A 15,640-nucleotide genomic window follows, 5' to 3' on the forward strand; every position below is an offset into this window, starting at 1 on the left:
CCCCGGGGCCAGGCACCAGTAGCACGATATGATAGGAATCTCCATCGGTGATATCTGTTAGGTTTTGTTCTAGTTTCTATGTTTGTTTTTTAAATGGTCCTTCATCGCGGCAGTGCAACGAACCCGGAAGAAAACGAACCTCTCGAGTCTGTGTCCGGGGAGGAGTCTGACACAACAATCAGAACTCCGAGGAGAAAGCTGGGCTACTGTGCAAGAGTCTTTCACTTCTTCACTTCTCCCGTCGTCAAGTTCAATATGCATCTCGTGAGTATACGAATAATCATCTGATGTAAAGCCGAAATGAAACAATGATACGGTCTTTTCTATCCAGGGTTTTGCCTCTTTAGTGTTGCCCCTGCTCTACCCGACTAAGCCCTGCCATTATAATTACCCTTTCTTTGCTAGGTATCCGTTTATACACCCGAGTCGGGAGGGACATGATAGGTGAAAACATGACGTCGAAGACTGAAGGCACTTCACTATTGAAAGTCAGACGTCATATCCGGCAAGAAATAGTGCAACCACTAAAGACTCTCATTTTTTTTACTTTTATTATTTTTTAGTAATTATGAGCTATTCATCTAGGGTTTTTAGAGATCACTCATTGGCTATCGAGCAGAAGCTCGCTAATCTAGTGGACATAACGCCTGTCTAGCAATCAGGAGGTCGTTGGTTCGAGTCCAACCCGAGGACGTAACTATATGCCCATGATCTTTATCATGACTACTGAAAACACTGAAAATCGGTCTTTGTTTACATTGATGAAGGGCATTTTGTCAACCATTCACAACAAGCAAGACTCGACGCAAGGAAGACTAAATCAAATATGAAAACTTGTTCTCAAATGTTATTTTACAAATGTTGGTCATGATGGTGATGTTCATAATATTGATGAGTGCTTTTGGATATTGTTATATTTTCTCTCTCTCTTTGCAGATTTCCTATTTCGCGTTCTTGGGTCTGTTCAGTTACATCATGCTGTGTGACTTCCATGAAACCATATCCATCCCCGAAATTGTGCTCGTTGTTTGGGTGGGAACCCAATTCTTTGAGGAACTGAGACAGGTATTTCCACTTACTGATGATTAAAAGAAAAGCGTTTCGCAGAGATTTATATTTCCCTCCCTTGAACCAAAATATCAACTAGAAAAACGTTTATGCATTGAATATCTATTAGTCCTAGATTTGCTCGTGCCTCGAGGCATTTACTTTTCATGCAAAACTGACATAGTCTAACAAACAAAAGTAAATGATCTTTCAGTCTAAAATTTAATTTATATCGCACCCGATATAGTATTATCTTCCATCTATAGAATTTTGAAACTTCCCTATCTGCACTCTAAAAACACCCGGATCAGAACTGACCCGGAAAGGGTCCGTTGGGGGTCACACTCCGTTCGAGGTCAAAAAATAACCTGGAATTTGGTCACAAAGACCCGGAATGGGATCACCCTGACCCAATTTATGACTCTGAATGGGTCATATCTGACCCCATTCCTTGTCATTTCTGACCCGGAATGGAATGTGGCCCCACCAGACCCTTTTCTGGGTCAGACTGACCCGGATGTTTTTTAGAGTTTCATTTCGTTTCTTTTCGTTTATTTCCATTTCAATCACAATAAAAACAACATGAAGCATTCGGTGTTACAGATGAACATAAACAACAATGACATGTAAAAGAAACCACAACAACAACATCAGAATTACAGTCATGAATTGTTCCAGAATACAAAAGGCAACAAGTAAAATGGAAAATGGTGTACACATAAAAAGCCAATAAGGCCTGTAGGCGCGCATACACCGTTGTTACAAATCGTGTAGAATTGGAATCAAAGTTGTTTTCAAAAATCATAAATCAGTTTTATACAGAAGATACACAAAAGAACATCAGACACAAAAAAAAAACCACGAAATGAACATAGAAAGAATTATTAGATACATCAATGCAATCTTAATAAAAAGATAAAAGATTTCTTTTATACTGCTTCTTAAATAAATTATTATGTTGCTTATTATAATCATCTGGGTTAATAATTGCATTCCAAAAAACTGGTCCTGTATGACGAAGAGTTTGTTTTAATTTCGTACTAGGACATTTCCATTGATGAATTTTATTGCAGCTCCGTGTGTTATGAGTGTGTATATTTGAATTTAATGTGAAAATATTCATGATGTAAGGAGAGAGTGTATCTGTGTGGAAGCGTTGCATGAAAGAAATTATTTGAAGTTTATTTATATCGTGCAGCTTAAGTGTATTCAATCGTTTAAATAACTGAGAAGTGTGAGCTAAATATAAAGATTTTGTAACATTGCGAATTGCTTTCTTTTGTAATTTGAATAACTTATCAAGTCTGGAATTAAAAGTGTTTCCCCATACGACATTACAATACAACAAATGAGGCAATATAAACGAATTGTAAAGAGAAAATAAAACAAAAGATGGCAATTCAAACTTCAAACGATTTAAAACACCTACAAACTGCGCAACGTTTCTGCATACATTTTCTATGTGTTCACGCCAGTCAATATTTTCATCCAGAATAATACCTAAAAACTGAACTGATTTACATCGAGTTATTGGCTTTCCATATATTTTTATGTCATTTGTGAATTGCACATTTCCCTTCTTCTTATGAAATAACATATAATTAGTTTTATCTACATTTAATGACAGTTTATTGCACTGAAACCATTTCACAATTTTAAACACATTTTTATTTACAATATCATATAAAATATCTATATTGCTATGTGAAGCAAGAATAGTGGTGTCATCAGCATACAAAATGAAATCAAAATCAGGGCAAGAATTAACAATATCATTGATATAAAGCAAAAAAAGCAAAGGACCTAAAATCGACCCCTGTGGGACCCCGGTGCAAATCGTTTTAAAATCAGAAGAAACAGAATCAAAAACAGTATATTGCATTCTACCAGAGAGATAAGACTTAAACCACTTCAAACAAATACCTCTAATACCATAATACTCTAGTTTCTTTAATAAAATAAAATGGGAAAGAGAATCAAAAGCCTTTGAAAGATCCATGAATATTCCTATTACACTTTTATTAACATTTATTTCATTGACTATTCGGTCTTGTATTTCAGTGATAGCCATTTCAGTTGAAAAACATTTTCGGAAACCATACTGACTCGGATATAAAACATTTTTGGACAATAAAAACCTATGAAATCTATTGTACATTACTCTTTCGAGGATTTTAGAAAAACAAGGTAGAATTGAAATGGGTCGATAATTACTAAAAACTTGAGAGTCACCTTTTTTAAAAACAGGAATCACTTTGGCTATTTGCAACTTATCAGGTACAATACCGTTAGAAAAAGACAAATTCAAAACATAAATTAATGGTTCAATTATTGCATCGATTACCCCTTTAACTACTTTACCATCAACATCATCAAATCCTGAACTTTTCCCGGATTTTATTTTTGCACATATATCCAGGATTTCCTTTTTTGTTACAGGTTTCAAAACAAACTTTAATTTATGGGCGTATTCATATATTCAGAGAAAGCATATTCATTTTCAGAAAAATTCTCATTCATTTTCAAACCAATATCAACAAAATATTCATTAAAATTATTTGCTATAATATCAGGGTCGTATATAATATTATCATCTATCTTAAATGAATTACATAAAGTTTGCTTACTCTGTTTACGTCCAAGTACATCATTTATTAATGACCATGTCTTTTTTAAGTTATTCTTTACAAATGAAAACTTTTTATGATAATAAGATCTTTTCGCTCGACGTAAACTCGAGTTCAATTCATTACGACATTTTTGATACATTACTTTGGATTTTTTTTTCAGACGGATTTTTCATATATCGTTTAAAAAGCTTATTTTTCTTTCGTATATCTTTCAGAATAGCAAATGTAACCCATGGTTTCTTTATAATACATTTCCGTTTACTTTTTTTTCACCTTAGGAATACATTTGTCATACTCCGCACAGAAAAATTCAAGAAAAGCATTATATGCATCATTTGCATCACTTTCACTGTATACAAATGACCAATCAATCGACTGTAAAATATTATTAAATTTCAAAATATTAATTGGATTGATCTCTCGAAATGTGAACAATTTTACTTTTTCAGTGTCTTTACCATGTGAGGGATATATTATGCTATAAATTGGAAAATGGTCTGTCATATCAGTCAAAAAAATTCCAGAATGAATAGATCTATTTACAATATTTGTCATTATATTATCTATAAGAGAAGCAGAGTTTCCTTGAATACGGGTAGGCTTATCTACTAATGGATACACACCGGCTGAAAACAACAAATTAACAAACTCACTTACATAAGAAATATTATACACATTAAGAATGTTGATATTGAAATCTCCCATAATAAATACAGATTTATCTTTAGTAAATTCATGATTTAAAAATGTTTCAAAATAAGCGATAAATGATTGCACATTACATTTCGGCTGACGGTACAAAACTTGAACAATATTATGCTTACAAATTCCAGATAATAATTCAATACAAAGAGATTCAAGCCCTTCACATTCTTGCATTGGTTTACAGACTCTGTATTTCACATCTTTCCTGATGAACATTGCAACGCCCCCTCCTCTACCTGAAGACCTGTCAGAATGTATAAAATCATACCCATCAATATCAAAGGAAAGCGGCAATCCAGGAGATATCCATGTTTCAGATATGCCTATTATAGAAAAAGAAAAATCAAGGCACGCAAGAAAACCGCAAACTTTATCAAAGTTGCGTAATAAACTTCGTGCATTTATATGTATAAAACTTAAATTTACATCTACTTTATTTACTTTAACATTAAATTCAGCATCAGTTACATAATCTACAGTTCTTACATCATGAATCAAATCATCATCACCATCTATAAGTTAAACTGAAATCTGCTTCCCAGATTGAGATAATCCGTTTCCTTTTCTGCGTGCTTATCAAAATTCACAAACTCCTCATCGCTGACACCAAAAAAAAAAAGGTAAATCATCAAAAGAATTGTCATTTTCTACATAACCAGTACTTGTTTCGTCAGAGCTTAAAAAATCAGATTGTAATGTACTTACTGAGTGTGACATACAGAAACAATACCTCAAAACGTTAGAACAAACAACATCAACAACAGACGAAGATCAATATATCAAAATTGTAATCACTGAAACAGAGCAAAAAGACAACAGAGCATGTACACATGTGAAAAATAATCATCAAAATTGTCACAATGTAATTTAGCAAAACAAAGAGAAAGCTATCAAAAATTGACCAATGACAGATCGCAATATATCACTTGGCATGTAATTTTTTTAATGTAATTCATAATTTGACCAATTCGTCCCTGCCCCTAATCACCTTCTTCACTGACTTCCCATTTCTGGCGGGCAAGGGTACGACAATGCGCCCGTCTGAGAGGCCCAAGCCTCCTTCACTTTCGCGTGTTTTTTCGCGTCCCATAGTAGCTGCTGGTTCTGTGCCGTGAGTGCCCCGTCGATCCCCATGCCTGTGCCCGCAAGCTTCTTCCGTGCGCGCAGCACTGCCGTTCGTGTTTTGTACGAGTGGAACTTGGCGATGATGACACGCAGACGTGCCCTTGGTTTAGCGCCATCTGCGGTGGACGATGTAAATTTGACACCAGGCTGAGTGTGGTGTCTCGGAGCGATTCGGTGAGATCGGTCCAAGTCGGTCACAGACAAAGGCACCTTCAGTCGCTGGGACACCAAATTGCAGATGAGATCGTCGGTGCTTTCATTGTTGCCCTCAGGAACACCGTAGAACTTTAGGCAATTTCGTCTAGAGTATTGTTCCATTTCGTTGATGGATAGCTGGAGGTTGTGGATGGAATCTGCCTGCGAAGCGAGCTGGCTATTCAGGCGATCAATCTCACTCGCCTTGGCCTGAATAGCGACTTCGTTCTCCATTGTGGCACTTTCACTCTTCTCCAGCCTCGTCATTATTTCCACATTGCGTTTCTCTAAGCTCGCTAATCGGTCAGCAAATTTCCCCAATTGTTTGTTGATTCCCTTTTCAAGGGCCTTTTCAATGGCTTCAAAGAATGCATCGCTTTGCAAGTACTCTTGCATGGCATGTACAGCGATAGCCTCTATATTGGCTTGGGATCTAGTCGAAGCCATGTTAGGCGATGTTCCAAGAAGAAGAATACAGAATATTTCAAGATATGATGATGAAGAAGCAGATAATCAGACAAGCAGAGGGTCAGTCAAAATAACAATAAGTGAAATGTGTGGGTTTCAATCTGCGTCATTGCAAATTTGGTAATCACGCTAATTCACAAGTATCATATTTCACGCCGACCGTTACCACAACATGTCCAAGATGATACATTTCGCGGAGAGATCGACCGATGTTTACCACATAGTTCAAACATAAGAGGGGATGATTCAATAAGGAATCAAATATTGCAGCAATGATATAGTACCTTCTCTAGATAATCAACCTTGGAACAGAAAATAGTCGTAGTATATAGTTCAAGTTTGGGATGAGAAGTGGACGTACGCTGCACCAGGTGGGACTACGGGGTGGCACAAATCATAGTGGTCACTCTCTGAATCCGCTTGAACGTGCAAGTATTCTTCACAAAGTCGGCATTTCTCCATGGAATGTTTGGTTCTTTCGTCAAAAAATAACACTGCACTATGATATAAAACACTTGTGAAGATAATGAAGAAATGGACTTGGCAAAAATAGCTGTATTATGATCAGTAACGATCAGCTCTCTATGACGTCCGAACTTTAAAAAGTGTTTGTTCAAGAGTGTGTCTATTCATCTTCTCTTTTCAGAATTTGTAAACCGATTCCATCAGTTTCAAACCCCTTACTCACTTACGATTTAGATACAGATACTCGAAAGAGTATGGTATCAGCAAAGTGAGCCCGTTCGTAATGAGCACATTTCCTGAATTACCATTCATTTCCTCATTCGGGTAGCCACTTCATTTTTTTTTTTTTTTTGTAAAGCAAAATTATACATAGGCTTGCCTGTAACAATGCATTTACGAAATTTATGTCCATCTGTATCTGTATCTGTACCAATATTCAGTTGCCAAATACTAGGCTTTAATAAACACGTTGTAGCAATCAGGTGGATGTCCTGGCGAACGCAATATGTAAGGAATATTAAAGTGAATAATCATTACATCACAAATGCTTACCAAGTGAATTTGAAAACCCACATGCTTGTTATCGCCAATCAGCTATTCTGAAGCTCCTGTGTAATCAAGTGGAACTACGAATCGGCTTATTTTTTGTCTGCGTTCTTTGACAGGTTGTGCAGGCAGACAACTTTACTTTCCAAGGAAAAGTTCAGATCTGGTTTGGAGACTTTTGGAATCGCATCGACACCTTGAACCTAGTCCTGTTCTCCTTGGGTTTCATCCTGCGCTTCTCTCCCAACCTCAACGCAGCTCGGATCGTGCTGTGCTGTGATCTTATGTTCTTCTTCGTCCGCATGCTCAACTCGTTTCTCGTCGTCAAAAGCCTAGGACCCAAGATTCTGATGATCGGAAAAATGGTAAGAACCCAGATGTTCGACACTTCATGTTCAGTCCCCCCCCCCCCCCAAAAAAAAAAAAAAAAAAAAAAAGATCAACAACGGAATCCTGGATGCAATCTGTATAGTCAGAACACTGGATTGTGGATGAAAGCTATAGATCTTGTATGGAGTGTGGAACCATTTGTGTAAAACTCCCCATTCTGTCTCTCATTACAACATGACCGGTTTCTTTGTTGCATAATATTCCTGGCGTCTTTGGGATGATATCTGTCCTGGCAGAGATAAATTAAGTTTAATGTTTGTCCTTATTGGTACGAACATCATCTTGATTGTCATAACCGGAGTAGCGCACGTTCGCAAGACGTAGTCAAGTTGTTGTTATTGTTGTTGTTTCTAAGGCTTTTTGTACCAGGAGTAATGACTTTTCGAAAAACATATCCCAGCATACAGCGCATTGTAATCATGTCGGGCGGTGCCTTGTTATTACTACATAATCAACACTCGAATTTCGATGCTACACGAAGATATCTTATGAAAAAAAAAAAGTGACGTAAATGTAAATTTCGATCATTGGTCTTTAGTCTGAAAGCTATTCCCAAACTTGTTAGTGGTAGCTGATGTCCATTCCCGGTACCAAAATTCTATTCGCCTCAGGGAAGATTTGCGCTTGTTGCGATTTGTCTTTGACTTTCTGGTTCGTTCACTCTGAAAACATCCGAGTCAGAACTGACCCGGAACTGGGTCCGTTGGGGTCACACACCGTTCAGGGTCAGAAATGACAAGGAATGGGGTCAGTTATGACCCATTCAGAGTCATGAATTGCGTCAGGGTAAACCCCATTCGGGGTCTTCATGACCAAATCCCAAGTCATTTTGACCCGGAACGGTGTGTGACCCCAACGATGAACTCATTGAGTAAACGCTTAAAGGATTTGTGCAATGTATAAATCCATGCTAACCTGAGTTGAGTTATATCAGATCATCACTTATGTGGCCGAAAGGATATCGAAAAATTATGTGCCATGTAATGTATAATATTCTTGGACACTCCCACAAAAAAAAAAAACCTTCCAAACCAAGATTCTGTCGATGACATCATCTGTCAATCACTGCTAAAGCGCTGAAATCATATTATGAATTATATTTTGGATCAAAAATTTGTCTTCCATTGATTGGTTAAAAGAGCTTCACGTGATTATAGGTATTTTGAACTATTTTAGAGTGTTGGTGTGTTTGACACTCCATGAAGTACTATTTGCAAAATGACGTCACTTTTATGACGACATTTTGCAAATAGTATAATATTTGCAAAATGATGTCACAATCAGCCTTCTTTACAATCAAGTGTACCCGTCCGCGTCCGGTCCCGAATTCTAGTGTTCAGGTTTGCTGCGGCCATACGAGCGCTTGGATACATGCGACGAGCGCTTGGATACATGCGACGGGCAACTCTGGCGGTGCCACGGCTACTACGTTTTTCAATTTCCGATCTCTCGCACTGTTGCGTATATTGCAGGCGCTGCGCTGCCGCCGCAGTGCGGCTAAGCCTAGGGCCTATATAAAATGATTTTCACTTTTTATTCAAATTTTTGATCCAAAATATAAAACAAATATGGGTGAGAATTTGGAACGATGTACAATTGCCAATTTTCGTACCTTATGACATTCTTTCCCTTAGAACACGCCAGGATGATCTAAGAAACCAGATTTTTTCATGTCATCTCAAAGATTGGTAAATTTTCTTTCAGGAAATATATGGTTTGGTTGACTTTTGCCTGATATTTTTCATTTCACAAGGACTTAAAGCGTAAAAATACGGTAAAAACGCTATTTTCACAATAATTTTTGTTTTTCAAACTAATGATGTGCATTTTTAATGGTACGTGGCATCTAATATCTGACCATGTTCTGGATCTGACATATCATTGGTATGTACCACAAAATTATAAGAACTTTATGAGCACGTATAAAATTACAGAGAACAATTAAAATATCAAAGTCCTAAACAGACGAACGTCCGTGATGCTTTTATTTCTATCGCTGCTGCAAATTCTACTTTGTTGTCCCAACTGTAACGTATACGAAAATTTGGTGTTCCACCTAATGAACATATCCTGCAAAAATTGTACGTCTGCTGGCTGTACGTGGGACGTAATATTCTTTTATGCAAAATTATACTCAGTTTTCGTCACGGACGTGCCTCCGCTCTTTTCTGATAAAGATCGTAGCCCATGAAACGTTATTGGCGATATTGTTCTGAGTTGTAATCAACTAAGATCTAGCAACACGATAATATGTTTGTTTTGAGTTTCTGTCCATCCTTTGTCAAATAGGAACCGAAATTATATTTTTAGACGAACCTCCAAGAAAAAAAGAACGTCCGTGATGATTAAAACGTTTTCGAGTGGGACACCATCTTGCTTTGCTGGCGATAGTGCATTTTACCTTTGGCTCTCTAGCCGAGGAGCTGCATGCCATTTTTGGAGCGGACTGAGGTTCGTCCGCAGTTTTTGGACCATGCAATTCACCAAAAACCAAGCATATAATTAATATTTTCTCTGAAAATTCAATTCCTGATCCCCCTCTGAGCAATACATATGTTGTAAGGATGTCAAATTTCTTATAATTTGCATTGACAATACATTTTCAATTTTTTTAAAGAGTTAGGAAGGTTAGGTACTCTCTGCCGATTAGTTATCCGTCCTGGAACATGTCCCTAGTAGTAGAACGAACGTCCGTGATAATTCCAGAGAACGTCCGTGACGTATGCAATCCCTCCGATAGCGATAACTTGTCCCGAAAGTGTCCTTTATTCTTTAAAACTTTTGGCTCGAATAGCGACAAATAAAGTTTTACAAAGTAGAAAATGAGTTTAGAGCAGTAGTTTCAGAATTTTTAAGGCGTTATGTGATCATGATGAACAAACAATTGAAAATTTACTCACAATTTTACGCTTGTTTTCCCTCTAATTATACAAAAAACAGCTAAACACTTAAAACAAAGTTATAGGAAAATGGAATTTTGCGTAATCTGTAATTTCTGTGCGTTTAAATTTCTTTCTAATGAGGTTCTGGAGACAATTTGTACTGTTACAGGTTCTGAAAGTTTCGCTCACGGACGTTCTGTCCGAGAAAGGAAATTTCTGACAATTATAAATATATCACTGCACATAAGATTAATGTTAGTTGAAAATATTACCAAATCACCGAGCCGCTCATACCCGAAAGTGAATAGCGTTCAACACTCAATTTACCTGTAATAACAAACGGAAAACTTTTTTTCACGGATGTTCGTTGGTTGAATAAGTCAGTGGATTACATAGTAGGAGAAAGAGGATCAGTGCCACTTTTTAGTGACAGGTGCTCTAAGTGTTTATCTTTTGAGTATGGTATAGCTGCCGTCTCAAACAGAACATATCCAGTTTTGGTCTCCATAACGGACGCTCGCTGTAATTGTCATGATATTAAATGCCTTAATTCATTCTTATTTTTCTCTTCATGACGATTTTTCTCTCATTCCCTCAATAGCCTGAACATGCTGCGACCAAACAGAAAACAAAAACGAAACAAAACAAACCAAATCAAATCCGAAAATTGCTACGCAATCACATTCAGGATAATGACGGAAGAAGTCTGTAATGAGCATGTGTTCAATAAGAAAAGGAAAAGTTTCAAAAGGACGTGGAAGCAGTTGAATGAAAATGACTGAGAAACAGAGAAGGGATCGAGCTCCAACACACAGAGAAAAGAATTGCCAGAGAGTGCACTCCCGTTATACCAAATTCCTCTGGAGAAGTTTTTGTTTGTTTGTTTATGTGTTTTATTCATCGAAATGCCGTCACAAGCGAACAAAAATCATGCAGTATACAATTATTGTCTGATGAAAACACACAAATCCTTCGCTTATCATCACATGGTGTTGTTTTATACTCATCAATGAAAAGCAATATTCATTTGTAATTTTTCCAAGATTTCTTTTTTCATTTTACATTTAAGAGACAGAGAGATCGTCAATTTGTTTGTGCCTTTGTGCTTACTTTGACAACACATGTTAAAAAAAGTAATGATTAAGAATAGGTTTAAGGTTGCACTTCGATACGTTCGCTCTTCCATAGATTCGTTACTCCGAAGTCCAAAGGTTTGTTATTCCAAAATGGGAAAAAAATTGTAGTTAATTCAGGAGGTTTGTTGTTAGAAATGTTCTTCGAAAAATAGATATTAAGGATTATTATTTTTAGGTCCGTTCTTCTAAAAGTGGAATGGGCCTGATATTCGTCTTGGTGAAAACGGTTATGATGAGGTTTTGAAATTGGAGGATTTTAATTGTTAACTTGTTTCTCCACATTTGGATAAGCGAACATAATTTTTCATGTTCAAATTAATAAGCCTTTCGGTTAACCTTCGGAGCTTCCTATCATTTACCGAATAAAAAAGCTTCATAATTATACGAACTCTATCAATTTTCGTATTGACAAACTGTATGAATAACGAGCCTCCGAAATGACGCGCTACAAAAGGTTTGTTATAACAAATCATATTATATAATATCGAAGTCACAAACATCCATCCAAGTTATATGGACTTATTGTGTCTTGTTATGACGAAACTTCGCAGTATCGAACCTATTATCATTTTTGACTAATATAATAACACAAATTCTCCTCGGTAACAGTGTGTAACGCAAGGAGCAAACACAGAGGGATTTCTTCCTAACGTATTCGTTTGCCCTCCCCAGCTAAACTTCGTATTTCTGTAACGGAGCACATTTCTGTTGTTTTTCTATATTAATTCTTTGTCATAATTTTAGCTGTGATCATGTTCGTTATATAAAAAGCAAATTTTGCATTGTAGACTTTATATAACAAGTTTAGGTCCTGAATATTTACTTCATGATAACGAAATTTTGACAAATATATTCGTTCTCAAGGATGGACTACGTCACTGAGATTACACGTACGTTTGTACGTTCATTTACGAGAGATGGAAAAATTGTTTTCTTTGATTCCTCAGTATGAGAAGATAAACAAGCTTATATAATTGAGAATTGATAATATCTATTCAGGATTTTGCAGAGGAGTTTGTTCTCGACATGAAATTGCTGTTTGTTGTGAGTAGAATGCGTTTCCAACTCAAGAGAGCTGCATTGTTCAATATCTTGTTTGTTCCGAACGTCCGTGAGCAACATGCGAACCTCCGTGATGAAAACTATGCTATGTTTGTTGGGTTATAGAGACTGCCCAGATGAGATACATATCAAAAAGGTATATTATTATATTGGAGTGAGGATTAAAGTATGGGATAGTGAAATAAGAGGTGAAAATATTGAGTTTCTGTAAAATGCGCGTAAAGTTAAGAAAGTGTTTAGCGGAAGAGCAATATTTCCACAGAAATGACGAATTTAGTTAAATCATCAGTTGTCTACCATTACGTACAGGTTAAGAGTACAAGCTTAATATTCTGCAATCACGTACACATGTCCCTTAAGATATTTCGTTAGGATTTTGAACTGAATCAGATCTTTGGAAACTATGTTAAATGGTATTCAAATGTATGTGCAGTACTATTCCTCACGGACGTTCGCTGCTCTGGACATGGTAAACTTCAGTGGTGAATAAAAACTTGTTCCTCTGGGAAAATCCTAGTATAATTGGGTTCATATTAAAGCTTGAGTTATACTCTTTCAGGTAAGATGAATGATTTGCAGAATTTCCTACTTTTTAAATTTTACCTTGTTCTGGCTCAATAGTACATCGTTCAAAATTCTGACCCATATACTTTGCCTAGTTTCGAGTTTCTTGTTAAAACTATGGGCCTCGGTGACTCCAAACTAGTACTATTCACTTCGGGGCTGCGCCCGTCAGTGAATAGTGCTAGTTTGGAGTCACCTCTGCCCATAGTTTTAACAAGAAATTCTCAAGGCCAAGTATATTTGTATACTATATAAGTAAATCTAGTCAACTGGACTTACTTGTAATTTGGAGTAGCGACGTTTCACGTCCTCTCCGAGACGCTTCATCAGGCCGACTGATTTTTGGCGGCAATTGGTTGTTGACCCGTAACAGGGTCGGGGAATTTCGGAAAGCGCCGAGGAATCTTCCGAACTGCCGGGTTGTAGCTAGGCTCCGGCTAGGTTGTGTCGCAGTCCCCCTCCTCGGTTTAGGGATGGCTCCTCCCTTTTTACGTAGATAGACTCTTTAACTCCCCTCTCGAACCACCGTGCCTCCCGATCTAAGATGACCACGTCCTTGTTGTCAAAGGTGTGGTTACTGCTGTTCAGATGGGAGTATGCGGCAGAGTCTCCACATCCAGACGAGTTAGTGCGTCTGTGCTGGTACATGCATTCGACTAAGGTCTGCTTTGTCTCTCCTATGTACAGCTCTTCACACTCGTCATCCTTGCATTGGATAGCATAGACCACGTTGTTTTGTTGGTCCTTTGGAGTCTTATCCTTTGGATGGACTAACTTCTATCTCAATGTGTTGGAAGGCTTGAAAGAGACAGGAATATGATGCTTCTGAAGATTCTACGGATCTTTCAAAGAGACAACGCAGACCTTAGTCAAACGCATGTACCAGCTCAGACGAGCTAGCTCGTCAGGATGTGGAGACTCTGCCGTATACTCCCATATGAATAGCAGTAACCACACCTTTGACAACAAGGACGTGGTCATCTGAGATCGGGAGGCACGGCGGTTTGAGAGGGGAGTTAAGAGTCTATCTACGTAAAAAGGGAGGAGCCATCCCTAAACCGAGGAGGTGGACTGCGACACAACCTAGCCGGAGCCTACAACCCGGCACTTCGGAAAATTCCTCGGCGCTTTCCGAAATTCCCCGACCCTGTTACGGGTCAACAACCAATTGTCGCCAAAGATCAGTCGGCCTGATGAAGCGTCCCGGAGAGGACGTGAAACGTCGCTACTCAAAATTACAAGTAAGTCCAGTTGACTACTGATTGATTATAGTTCATGAGATACTTTACCTGGATGACTGAGAACATTCACAGAGATATCATATTATTGTGATTTATTAAAGGCATTGGAATGCACCTTCCCCTAGACATAGCATAACTTGCATGTTTCCATACAATGTCTTCCTTTAGTCATTGCTCTTTATCATAAATTATTATCTGTTTCATTTGTTATTGTTTTTCTCCAGATGGTGGATTTGTTGTTGTTCTGCAGTATATTGAGTGTGTTCCTCCTTTCGTACGGCATCGCCTCACAAGCCATTCTTTACCCTAACACCAGTGGAGTCCTTGAGGTCATTCGGGGTATCACCTACAGGGCCTACTTCCAGGTGTTTGGCGGGTTGTTTCTGGAAGTAATCGAGGGTAAGCTATAGCACTTCATTTTCCGCAGCTTGTCACAACCATTCCAATGGTGCCTCTGCTTCTCAGGAATGAATAGCGTGCCATCTACATTAATATATATTACATTAGAACCATGCCTTTATATCGCCACATTCAGATGTTTAGGTGTGGCTTTTACTTTCAGGTCAGCGTGAGATCCCAATTCGGAGTCGATGGACATTTCATCTTGTTATTTCGTTAAGATTCGATACCTTTGCCACTTTCGTTTTCCGAGCTCACTGTATTAGTAATACATTTATCATTTTATTTTCTCGCAAAGCAGTTAACAAACCAAACTCCCCGTTTATATTTCCTCTTGCACTGTGGTATATAGTGGATAAGACTCTTGCTTTTCACGCACGGAGATCCGGGGTTCTCCCTGCCAAGTCACCAAAGAGAGTGCTTATGTTCTTGGAGGAGATATTTTAACACATGATGTTCCTGTTGACCCGTGTGAATAAATGTGTATCTGGGCAATGCTAGGGGTAATCGTAATGGCAAACACCAGGGCCCTGTGGTAGAGCAGTGGCAACACTGAAGAGATCCTGCGCATGGGTAAAGAAGACATCATTACTTTACTCTACAGAACGATATGGGAATGGACCTTGTAGATTCCAAGTTTGTTAAGTATTGCCCAGCTCATATTCTTCATTGTATTTGGGTATCTGTGTTTGTATTTGTTTGTGAGAGTGTCAGTGTGTGTATCTATATTTGAGGGGATCTGCTGTACATTTTGGTAACCTCTTCGTGTTTGCGCTTATTGTGGA

The 15,640-nt window shown here is 37.9% G+C and overlaps 1 pseudogene; it reads left to right on the plus strand.

The window, feature by feature from the left end:
- LOC140230706 (transient receptor potential cation channel subfamily M member 5-like) overlaps window positions 1-15,640 on the plus strand; it is a 155,073-nt pseudogene that overhangs the window by 84,472 nt on the left and 54,961 nt on the right.

Source organism: Diadema setosum, chromosome 7, assembly GCF_964275005.1.
Source record: "Diadema setosum chromosome 7, eeDiaSeto1, whole genome shotgun sequence".
Classification (NCBI taxonomy): Eukaryota; Metazoa; Echinodermata; class Echinoidea; order Diadematoida; family Diadematidae; genus Diadema; species Diadema setosum.